Source organism: Crinia signifera, chromosome 19, assembly GCF_055691185.1.
Source record: "Crinia signifera chromosome 19, ASM5569118v1, whole genome shotgun sequence".
Lineage (NCBI taxonomy): Eukaryota > Metazoa > Chordata > Amphibia > Anura > Myobatrachidae > Crinia > Crinia signifera.
Genome location: NC_139226.1, coordinates 73,861,969 through 73,873,356, shown reverse-complemented (window position 1 = coordinate 73,873,356; position 11,388 = coordinate 73,861,969).

Below are 11,388 nucleotides of genomic sequence, written 5' to 3'. Positions count from 1 at the left end.
AGTTTGAGCTTAACATTGATTGTGTGAAACCATCTGGTTCAACCCGATCGATGTCAAAACTAAGGAACATCGACCATAACCCATCGATGGTTTATAAACATCGATGGCCATCCCTAATGAGAATTGCATCAGCCAATCAGATGGTCTAATTTCCAAACTAATTTGCATAAGGAATTTATTTGCTCTCCATAACTTACTTAGGTCCTTCCTCACCCTAGTCTAATTAAAAACCTTCAAAACCAGCAAAAGATGGTTGATAAGAACATTCTTGAGCAATTGGCTTCTTGGTTGAAGACTATTGCATGATGGTCCCATCAAAAGTAGTAAAATAGAAAACTGTTGACTGACAGTACATAAACCAATCGGAAAGGATTGTTTTGAATGAGTATTAATGATGGCCATTGTGGCCTTTGCCATCAATGTTGTTACATATCTGTGGTCATTCATTATATTTGACTGACTGGCCTGTGGGCCAATCAGAATACGGGGGCGGGGCTTCACTGGTGTTGTGGGTGGAGCTATGCTCCGTGTCCCAGGAAATAGCAAAACAAAACTAGTAGTTTGAGCTTGACATTGATTGTGTGAAACCATCTGGTTCAACCCGATCGATGTCAAAACTAAGGAACATCGACCATAACCCATCGATGGTTTATAAACATCGTTGGCCATCCCTAATGAGAATTGCATCAGCCAATCAGATGGTCTAATTTCCAAACTAATTTGCATAAGGAATTTATTTGCTCTCCATAACTTACTTAGGTCCTTCCTCACCCTAGTCTAATTGAAAACCTTCAAAACCAGCCAAAGATGGTTGATAACAAGAACATTCTTGACTAATTGGCTTCCTGGTTGAAGACTATTGCGTGATGGTCCCATCAAAAGTAGTAAAATAGAAAACTGTTGACTGACAGTACATAAACCAATCGGAAAGAATTGTTTTGAATGACTATTAAGGATGGCCATTGTGGCCTTCATTATATTTGACTAACTGGCCTCTGGACCAATCAGAATACGGGGGCGGGGTTTCACTGGTGTCGTGGGTGTAGCTATGCTCCGTGTCCCAGGAAATAGCAAAACAAAACTAGTAGTTTGAGCTTGACATTGATTGTGTGAAACCATCTGGTTCAACCCGATCGATGTCAAAACTAAGGAACATCGACCATAACCCATCGATGGTTTATAAACATCGATGGCCATCCCTAATGAGAATTGCATCAGCCAATCAGATGGTCTAATTTCCAAACAAATTTGCATAAGGAATTTATTTGCTCTCCATAACTTACTTAGGTCCTTCCTCACCATAGTCTAATTGAAAATCTTCAAAACCAGACAAAGATGGTTGATAACAAGAACTTTCTTGACCAATTGGCTTCCTGGTTGAAGACTATTGCATGATGGTCCATTCAAAAGTAGTAAAATAGAAAACTGTTGACTGACAGTACATAAACCAATCAGAAAGGATTGTTTTGAATGAGTATTAATGGTGGCCTTTGCCATCAATGTTGTTACATATCAGTGGTCATTCATTATATTTGACTGACTGGCCTGTGGGCCAATCAGAATACGGGGGCGGGGCTTCACTGGTGTCGTGGTGGAGCTATGCTCCGTGTCCCAGGAAATAGCAAAACAAAACTAGTAGTTTGAGCTTGACATTGATTGTGTGAAACCATCTGGTTCAACCCGATCAATGTCAAAACTAAGGAACATCGACCATAACCCATCGATGGTTTATAAACATTGATGGCCATCCCTAATGAGAATTGCATCAGCCAATCAGGTGGTCTAATTTCCAAACTAATTTGGATAAGGAATTTATTTGCTCTCCATAACTTACTTAGGTCCTTCCTCACCCTAGTCTAATTGAAAACCTTCAAAACCAGCCAAAGATGGTTGATAACAAGAACATTCTTGACCAATTGGCTTCCTGGTTGAAGACTATTGCATGATGGTCCCATCAAAAGTAGTAAAATAGAAAACTGTTGACTGACATTACATAAACCAATCGGAAAGGATTGTTTTGAATGAGTATTAATGATGGCCATTGTGGCCTTTGCCATCAATGTTGTTACATATCAGTGGTCATTCATTATATTTGACTGACTGGCCTGTGGGCCAATCAGAATATGGGGGCGGGGCTTCACTGGTGTCGTGGGTGGAGCTATGCTCCGTGTCCCAGGAAATAGCAAAACAAAACTAGTAGTTTGAGCTTAACATTGATTGTGTGAAACCATCTGGTTCAACCCGATCGATGTCAAAACTAAGGAACATCGACCATAACCCATAGATGGTATATAAACATCGATGGCCGATGGCCATCCCTAATGAGATTTGCATCAGCCAATCAGATGGTCTATTTTCCAAACTAATTTGCATAAGGAATTTATTTGCTCTCCATAACTTACTTAGGTCCTTCCTCACCCTAGTCTAATTGAAAACCTTCAAAACCTTCAAAACCTGCCAAAGATGGTTGATAACAAGAACATTCTTGACCAATTGGCTTCCTGGTTGAAGACTATTGCATGATGGTCCCATCAAAAGTAGTAAAATAGAAAACTGTTGACTGACAGTACATAAACCAATCGGAAAGAATTGTTTTGAATGACTATTAAGGATGGCCATTGTGGCCTTCATTATATTTGACTAACTGGCCTCTGGACCAATCAGAATACGGGGGCGGGGTTTCACTGGTGTCGTGGGTGTAGCTATGCTCCGTGTCCCAGGAAATAGCAAAACAAAACTAGTAGTTTGAGCTTGACATTGATTGTGTGAAACCATCTGGTTCAACCCGATCGATGTCAAAACTAAGGAACATCGACCATAACCCATCGATGGTTTATAAACATCGATGGCCATCCCTAATGAGAATTGCATCAGCCAATCAGATGGTCTAATTTCCAAACAAATTTGCATAAGGAATTTATTTGCTCTCCATAACTTACTTAGGTCCTTCCTCACCATAGTCTAATTGAAAATCTTCAAAACCAGACAAAGATGGTTGATAACAAGAACTTTCTTGACCAATTGGCTTCCTGGTTGAAGACTATTGCATGATGGTCCATTCAAAAGTAGTAAAATAGAAAACTGTTGACTGACAGTACATAAACCAATCAGAAAGGATTGTTTTGAATGAGTATTAATGGTGGCCTTTGCCATCAATGTTGTTACATATCAGTGGTCATTCATTATATTTGACTGACTGGCCTGTGGGCCAATCAGAATACGGGGGCGGGGCTTCACTGGTGTCGTGGTGGAGCTATGCTCCGTGTCCCAGGAAATAGCAAAACAAAACTAGTAGTTTGAGCTTGACATTGATTGTGTGAAACCATCTGGTTCAACCCGATCAATGTCAAAACTAAGGAACATCGACCATAACCCATCGATGGTTTATAAACATTGATGGCCATCCCTAATGAGAATTGCATCAGCCAATCAGGTGGTCTAATTTCCAAACTAATTTGGATAAGGAATTTATTTGCTCTCCATAACTTACTTAGGTCCTTCCTCACCCTAGTCTAATTGAAAACCTTCAAAACCAGCCAAAGATGGTTGATAACAAGAACATTCTTCACAAATTGGCTTCCTGGTTGAAGACTGTTGCATGATGGTCCCATCAAAAGTAGTAAAACAGAAAAACGTTGACTGACAGTACATAAACCAATCGGAAAGGATTGTTTTGAATGAGTATTAATGATGGCCATTGTGGCCTTTGCCATCAATGTTGTTACATATCAGTGGTCATTCATTATATTTGACTGACTGGCCTGTGGACCAAATAGAATATGGGGGTGGGGCGTCTCTGGTGTCGTGGGTGGAGCTATGCTCCGTGTCCCAGGAAATAGCAAAAAAAAACTAGTAGTTTGAGCTTGACATTGCTTGTGTGAAACCATCTGGTTCAACCCGATCGATGTCAAAACTAAGGAACATCGACCATAACCCATCGATGGTTTATAAACATCGATGGCCGATGGCCGATGGCCATCCCTAATGATAATTGCATCAGCCAATCAGATGGTCTAATTTCCAAACTAATTTGCATAAGGAATTTATTTGCTCTCCATAACTTACTTAGGTCCTTCCTCACCCTAGTCTAATTGAAAACCTTCAAAACCAGCCAAAGATGGTTGATAACAAGAACATTCTTGACCAATTGGCTTCCTGGTTGAAGACTATTGCATGATGGTCCCATCAAAAGTAGTAAAATAGAAAACTGTTGACTGACAGTACATAAACCAATCGGAAAGGATTGTTTTGAATGAGTATTAATGATGGCCATTGTGGCCTTTGCCATCAATGTTGTTACATATCAGTGGTCATTCATTATATTTGATTGACTGGCATGTGGACCAATCAGAATACGGGGGCGTGGCTTCACTGGTGTCGTGGGTGGAGCTATGCTCCGTGTCCCAGGAAATAGCAAAACAAAACTAGTAGTTTGAGCTTGACATTGATTGTGTGAAACCATCTGGTTCAACCCGATTGATGTCAAAACTAAGGAACATCGACCATAACCCATCGATGGTTTATAAACATCGATGGTTGATATCCATCCCTAATGAGAATTGCATCAGCCAATCAGATGGTCTAATTTCCAAACTAATTTGCATAAGGAATTTATTTGCTCTCCATAACTCACTTAGGTCCTTCCTCACCCTAGTCTAATTGAAAACCTTCAAAACCAGCCAAAGACGGTTGATAACACGAACATTCTTGACCAATTGGCTTCCTGGTTGAAGACTTTTGCATGATGGTCCCATCAAAAGTAGTAAAATAGAAAACTGGTGACTGACAGTACATAAACCAATAGGAAAGGATTGTTTTGAATGAGTATTAATGATGGCCATTGTGGCCTTTGCCATCAATGTTGTTACATATCAGTGGTCATTCATTATATTTGACTGACTGGCCTGTGGGCCAATCAGAATACGGGGGCGGGGCTTTACTGGTGTCGTGGGTGGAGCTATGCTCCGTGTCCCAGGAAATAGCAAAACAAAACTAGTAGTTTCAGCTTGACATTGATTGTGTGAAACCATCTGGTTCAACCCGATCGATGCCAAAACTAAGGAACATCGACCATAACCCATCAATGGTTTATAAACATCGATGGCCGATGGCCATCCCTAATGAGAATTGCATCAGCCAATCAGATGGTCTAATTTCCAAACTAATTTGCATAAGGAATTTATTTGCTCTCCATAACTTACTTAGGTCCTTCCTCACCCTAGTCTAATTGAAAACCTTCAAAACCAGCCAAAGATGGTTGATGACAAGAACATTCTTGAGCAATTGGCTTCCTGGTTGAAGACTATTGCATGATGTTCCCATCAAAAGTAGTAAAATAGAAAACTGTTGACTGACATTACATAAACCAATCGGAAAGGATTGTTTTGAATGAGTATTAATGATGGCCATTGTGGCCTTTGCCATCAATGTTGTTACATATCAGTGGTCATTCATTATATTTGACTGACTGGCCTGTGGGCCAATCAGAATATGGGGGCGGGGCTTCACTGGTGTCGTGGGTGGAGCTATGCTCCGTGTCCCAGGAAATAGCAAAACAAAACTAGTTGTTTGAGCTTGACATTGATTGTGTGAAACCATCTGGTTCAACCCGATCGATGTCAAAACTAAGGAACATCGACCATAACCCATCGATGGTTTATAAACATCGATTGCCGATGGCCACCCCTAATGAGAATTGCATCAGCCAATCAGATGGTCTAATTTCCAAACTAATTTGCATAAGGAATTTATTTGCTCTCCATAACTTACTTAGGACCTTCCTCACCCTAGTCTAATTGAAAACCTTCAAAACCAGCCAAAGATGGTTGATAACAAGAACATTCTTGACCAATTGGCTTCCTGGTTGAAGACTATTGCATGATGGTCCCATCAAAAGTAGTAAAATAGAAAACTGTTGACTGACAGTACATAAACCAATCGGAAAGGATTGTTTTGAATGAGTATTAATGATGGCCATTGTGGCCTTTGCCATCAATGTTGTTACATATCAGTGGTCAATAATTATATTAGACTGACTGGCCTGTGGGCCAATCAGAATACGGTGGCGGGGCTCCACTGGTGTCGTGGGTGGAGCTATGCTCCGTGTCCCAGGAAATAGCAAAACAAAACTAGTAGTTTGAGCTTGACATTGATTGTGTGAAACCATCTGGTTCAACCCGATCGATGTCAAAACTAAGGAACATCGACCATAACCCATCGATGGTTTATAAACATCGATGGCCATCCCTAATGAGAATTGCATCAGCCAATCAGATGGTCTAATTTCCAAACTAATTTGCATAAGGAATTTATTTGCTCTCCATAACTTACTTAGGTCCTTCCTCACCCTAGTCTAATTGAAAACCTTCAAAACCAGCCAAAGATGGTTGATAACAAGAACATTCTTGACCAATTGGCTTCCTGGTTGAAGACTATTGCATGATGGTCCCATCAAAAGTAGTAAAATAGAAAACTGTTGACTGACAGTACATAAACCAATCGGAAAGGATTGTTTTGAATGAGTATTAATGATGGCCATTGTGGCCTTTGCCATCAATGTTGTTACATATCAGTGGTCAATCATTATATTAGACTGACTGGCCTGTGGGCCAATCAGAATACGGTGGCGGGGCTCCACTGGTGTCGTGGGTGGAGCTATGCTCCGTGTCCCAGGAAATAGCAAAACAAAACTAGTAGTTTGAGCTTGACATTGATTGTGTGAAACCATCTGGTTCAACCCGATCGATGTCAAAACTAAGGAACATCGACCATAACCCATCGATGGTTTATAAACATCGATGGCCGATGGCCATCCCTAATGAGAATTGCATCAGCCAATCAGATGGTCTAATTTCCAAACTAATTTGCATAAGGAATTTATTTGCTCTCCATAACTTACTTAGGTCCTTCCTCACCCTAGTCTAATTGAAAACCTTCAAAACCAGCCAAAGATGGTTGATAACAAGAACATTTTTGACCAATTGGCTTCCTGGTTGAAGACTATTGCATGATGGTCCCATCAAAAGTAGTAAAATAGAAAACTGTTGACTGACAGTACATAAACCAATCGGAAAGGATTGTTTTGAATGAGTATTAATGATGGCCATTGTGGCCTTTGCCATCAATGTTCTTACATATCAGTGGTCATTCATTATATTTGATTGACTGGCATGTGGACCAATCAGAATACGGGGGCGTGGCTTCACTGGTGTCGTGGGTGGAGCTATGCTCCGTGTCCCAGGAAATAGCAAAACAAAACTAGTAGTTTGAGCTTGACATTGATTGTGTGAAACCATCTGGTTCAACCCGATTGATGTCAAAACTAAGGAACATCGACCATAACCCATCGATGGTTTATAAACATCGATGGTTGATATCCATCCCTAATGAGAATTGCATCAGCCAATCAGATGGTCTAATTTCCAAACTAATTTGCATAAGGAATTTATTTGCTCTCCATAACTCACTTAGGTCCTTCCTCACCCTAGTCTAATTGAAAACCTTCAAAACCAGCCAAAGACGGTTGATAACATGAACATTCTTGACCAATTGGCTTCCTGGTTGAAGACTTTTGCATGATGGTCCCATCAAAAGTAGTAAAATAGAAAACTGGTGACTGACAGTACATAAACCAATAGGAAAGGATTGTTTTGAATGAGTATTAATGATGGCCATTGTGGCCTTTGCCATCAATGTTGTTACATATCAGTGGTCATTCATTATATTTGACTGACTGGCCTGTGGGCCAATCAGAATACGGGGGCGGGGATTTACTGGTGTCGTGGGTGGAGCTATGCTCCGTGTCCCAGGAAATAGCAAAACAAAACTAGTAGTTTCAGCTTGACATTGATTGTGTGAAACCATCTGGTTCAACCCGATCGATGTCAAAACTAAGGAACATCAACCATAACCCATCGATGGTTTATAAACATCGATGGTCGATGGCTGATGGCCGATGGCCATCCCTAATGAGAATTGCATCAGCCAATCAGAGGGTTCTTGTGTACTCAGCTGTGACCGTGGTGGGCCAGTGGAGGGCGCTGGGTAGCAGGATATAGAAGGTTTGGTATGTGACCTACACAGGGAAACCAGGGCACAGTAACTCAGTGTTGGCAACGACCAGGAACAGGGGCGCAGCCTCCTGCTCTGGCCCTCTGGGTACAGGCTGGGACTAAGGCTGGAGTTGTGCCTTTGAGACGGCCTGGAAGCCGAGGTTGACAGTGAACAGTCTGGAAGCTGCGGGAGTTGTCGACGTAGGATGTCGGCAGTCAGATGTGAGGCGACTGGAGGCACCGGTATAGCAACAGGATGGATTCTCAGATGAGACTGGGAAGCCGAGCAGAGCGAACCAGAGGGTTGGCGGAGACCAGAAGCAGGGGCCCGGAGTCTAACTTGCCAGCGGTGTTCACCAGGAAGTCCCGCAAGGAACTATGGGCTTGGCTGCATCTGGCAAGCAGGTCGCGGCCCCCTGTCCTGGTCCTCTGGACGCGGGCTGGGAGTGAGGACACTGGAGAAATGAGGAAATGTCTTTGGAGATGGCCTGAGAGCCGGGGAAGATAGTAGACAGCCTGGGAGCTGTGGGACAGCCTGGGAGCCGGAGTTGTAGTTGGCAGCCTGGGAGCTGCGAGACGTCCTGGGAGCCGGAGATGACAGTTGGCAGCCTGGGAGCTGCGGGATGGCCTGGGAGCCGGAGTTGGCAGCCTGGGAGCTGCGAGACGGCCTGGGAGCCGGTGATGACAGTTGGCAGCCTGGGAGCTGCGGGATGGCCTGGGAGCCGGAGTTGGCAGCCTGGGAGCTGCGAGACGGCCTGGGAGCCGGTGATGACAGTTGGCAGCCTGGGAGCTGCGGGATGGCCTGAGAGCCGGTGGTGATGACCTGGGAGTCGTCAGTACATGATGTAGATAACCAAGAGAGAGTGACAGAACCTCTGGAGACACTTGGGAAAACCGTTGACACAGGATGTCGACAACAGATGTAGATGTGACAATGCTTGAATGCGGCAACTGATGGATGTCGGAGATGACACGGATGTTGTTAGTCACCAGGAGATGACGGAAGCACAGAGTCTCTGGAGGCCCTTTGGGAAACAGTTGACACAATGTCGACAATAGATGATAACGTGACAATACTCAGATGCAACAACTGATGGATGCCAGGGATGACGCAGATGTTGTTAGTCAGGGATAGACGGCAGAAGCTGAGTGTCGACTGTGAGGTAGACAGTGCCTGTCGGCAGATCAGGACTGAGATGGAAGAAAGTCACTGATAGGTTTGAAGGTAGTTTGGCCTGGAAGCCAAGGGGTCTAGCCTGAGAGCTAGTGGAGATTGCTAGCCAGTGCCAGTGGTATCCTCTGCAGGGAATAGCTTGCTCACTCAACCGCAGGATGGAATTAGCAGGAGTCTCTGGAGATGACCGGAACCAGGTAAGTAGCAGCAGAAGCAGCAGGACACTTGGAGATGGGATCACTGGAGACTGGATAACCAGGAGCCTTGGAACTCTCTGTCTCTGGGGTAACCACTCAGGAAGCAGAATGAACAGTTGTTCAAGGCAAGGAGGACTCTGGGAAGCTGGCTTATATTCCTCCAGGTGATTTCTAATTGTCTGCAGCTGCAGCAGCAGCCAGAACTAAGAATTATACCTTGAGTACCTGGAACATGTGACTAGTGCAGAACTCAGGAAGCTTCATTGGAGTTAATCACTGAGGAATGGAAAGCAGCTGCAACAGCAGCAGCTAGGAACCAGACCAGCATCAGGAAATAAATGTGAAACAAGTCAGGTTCGTGACAGTACCCCCCTTTTTAGGGTGGACTCCGGACACCTCAATGAACTTGGCAGGGGAACTAAAGAACTCACAACTGAGTTTTTCACAGATCCTCTTAGTTTTCATCTTCGGAACAGGTGGACCATCCATCATCAAAAAAAACTGAATTTATTGGAGTATCGTCTTGGAGAAAAACATGGTCGGGAAGGATAAAACCTCCTGGATAGGGAGTTTCATCATAAACTGGGTCATAATCGGAATCTGAGTCCAATTCTAGTGGACATATATGATCCTTTCTCTTGGAGATATCAGTTAGAGAGTCATGTGAATAATGTAAAGTAGAAGAACCAATACAGATTGCAGACTCTGAATGATCAGTATTCCTCTCTTTAGGGACCGAAGTGATGTTAGCTGGTACATCCATGAGGCTAGAATTCCTAAAAGAACCTGCCGAAGAACAGAGTGAAACTACACCCAACCTTAAGTCAGGAGAATGGGGTATAGAAACATCTTTATCTCTGGAGATATGATGACTGTTAATATACGGATCCTGTAGTCTCTGGTCTTGTTCAAGTTTGGATACTCCAGAAATTTGAGACTGCTGATATACCGTGGAGGAATTGCAATCTTTTAATTGAGATATACCTTGATTCAATATAACTTGATCTTGTTCGGAAAATGATGGTGCAGTAGTGGATAAGCTCTCAGTGACCCTGGCGGAACCTTTCAAAGGTCCCAAAGGAGCTGGTTTTGGAGGGAATTCTCTTTGAACTGCTTTTAGAAATGCCGGGAGGTCACTAAGTATGGGATCCTTAGATTCGATGAAGGAATTAGCCCATTCCAAGGCTTTACCTTTGAAGGAGAGTAGTAAAAGTCTAACTGCGTTAGCAGGAGTTATGACTACTGATGGATCATAATCCATCTGTGCGAGGATTTTTTGGAGAATACAGCGAAATTGGGCAAAATCACCCTCAAAGTACAATGGTGAACTACTTACAGTAAAATCTTCAGTATTTAGGCTGATGGAGGAAGTCTCTGGGATTATGGTAACAACTTCATCCGTTGGGAGTAGACGGTCCATTGAAGAATTTGAACCTGAACCTCCTTTTAGGTTCATAATGGGAAGACCATTACTAAGAGGATTAGACTGAAGTTCGACACTGGAACAGGCGGAGTCCGGGCTGGAACCGGAACGGACAGAATCCGGGTATACAGATGGTCCGTCTTGGACCTGGACTACACAGGGTGTAGACATAATGGCACAGGAAGAAGGCTGACCTGGAGTAAATGGCTTGGGTGCCATTTCTGGAACTGGAGAAACAGAAACCTCTTCTGGGGTCAAAGCATCAGATGCCTCGCTGGAGGCTGATATTTTCAAAACACTTCCTTGGATTGTAGCTACAGATGTCCCAACACAAGCTACAGGATCAGGTACCTCATCCGAGGCTACGGACACAGATGTTTTATTTGGGACTAAGGAATCTGGGACACTTTTAGTGACGCAAGACTTGTACATCCTCCTCTGGTTCTCAGACTTGGAACTAGGATTATGCGTGACTGAGGCAGAGATGGCGGGAGCAGATGTTTCAGAAGAATTATGCAAAAGAGCAGTGCGGTATTGGGGCTT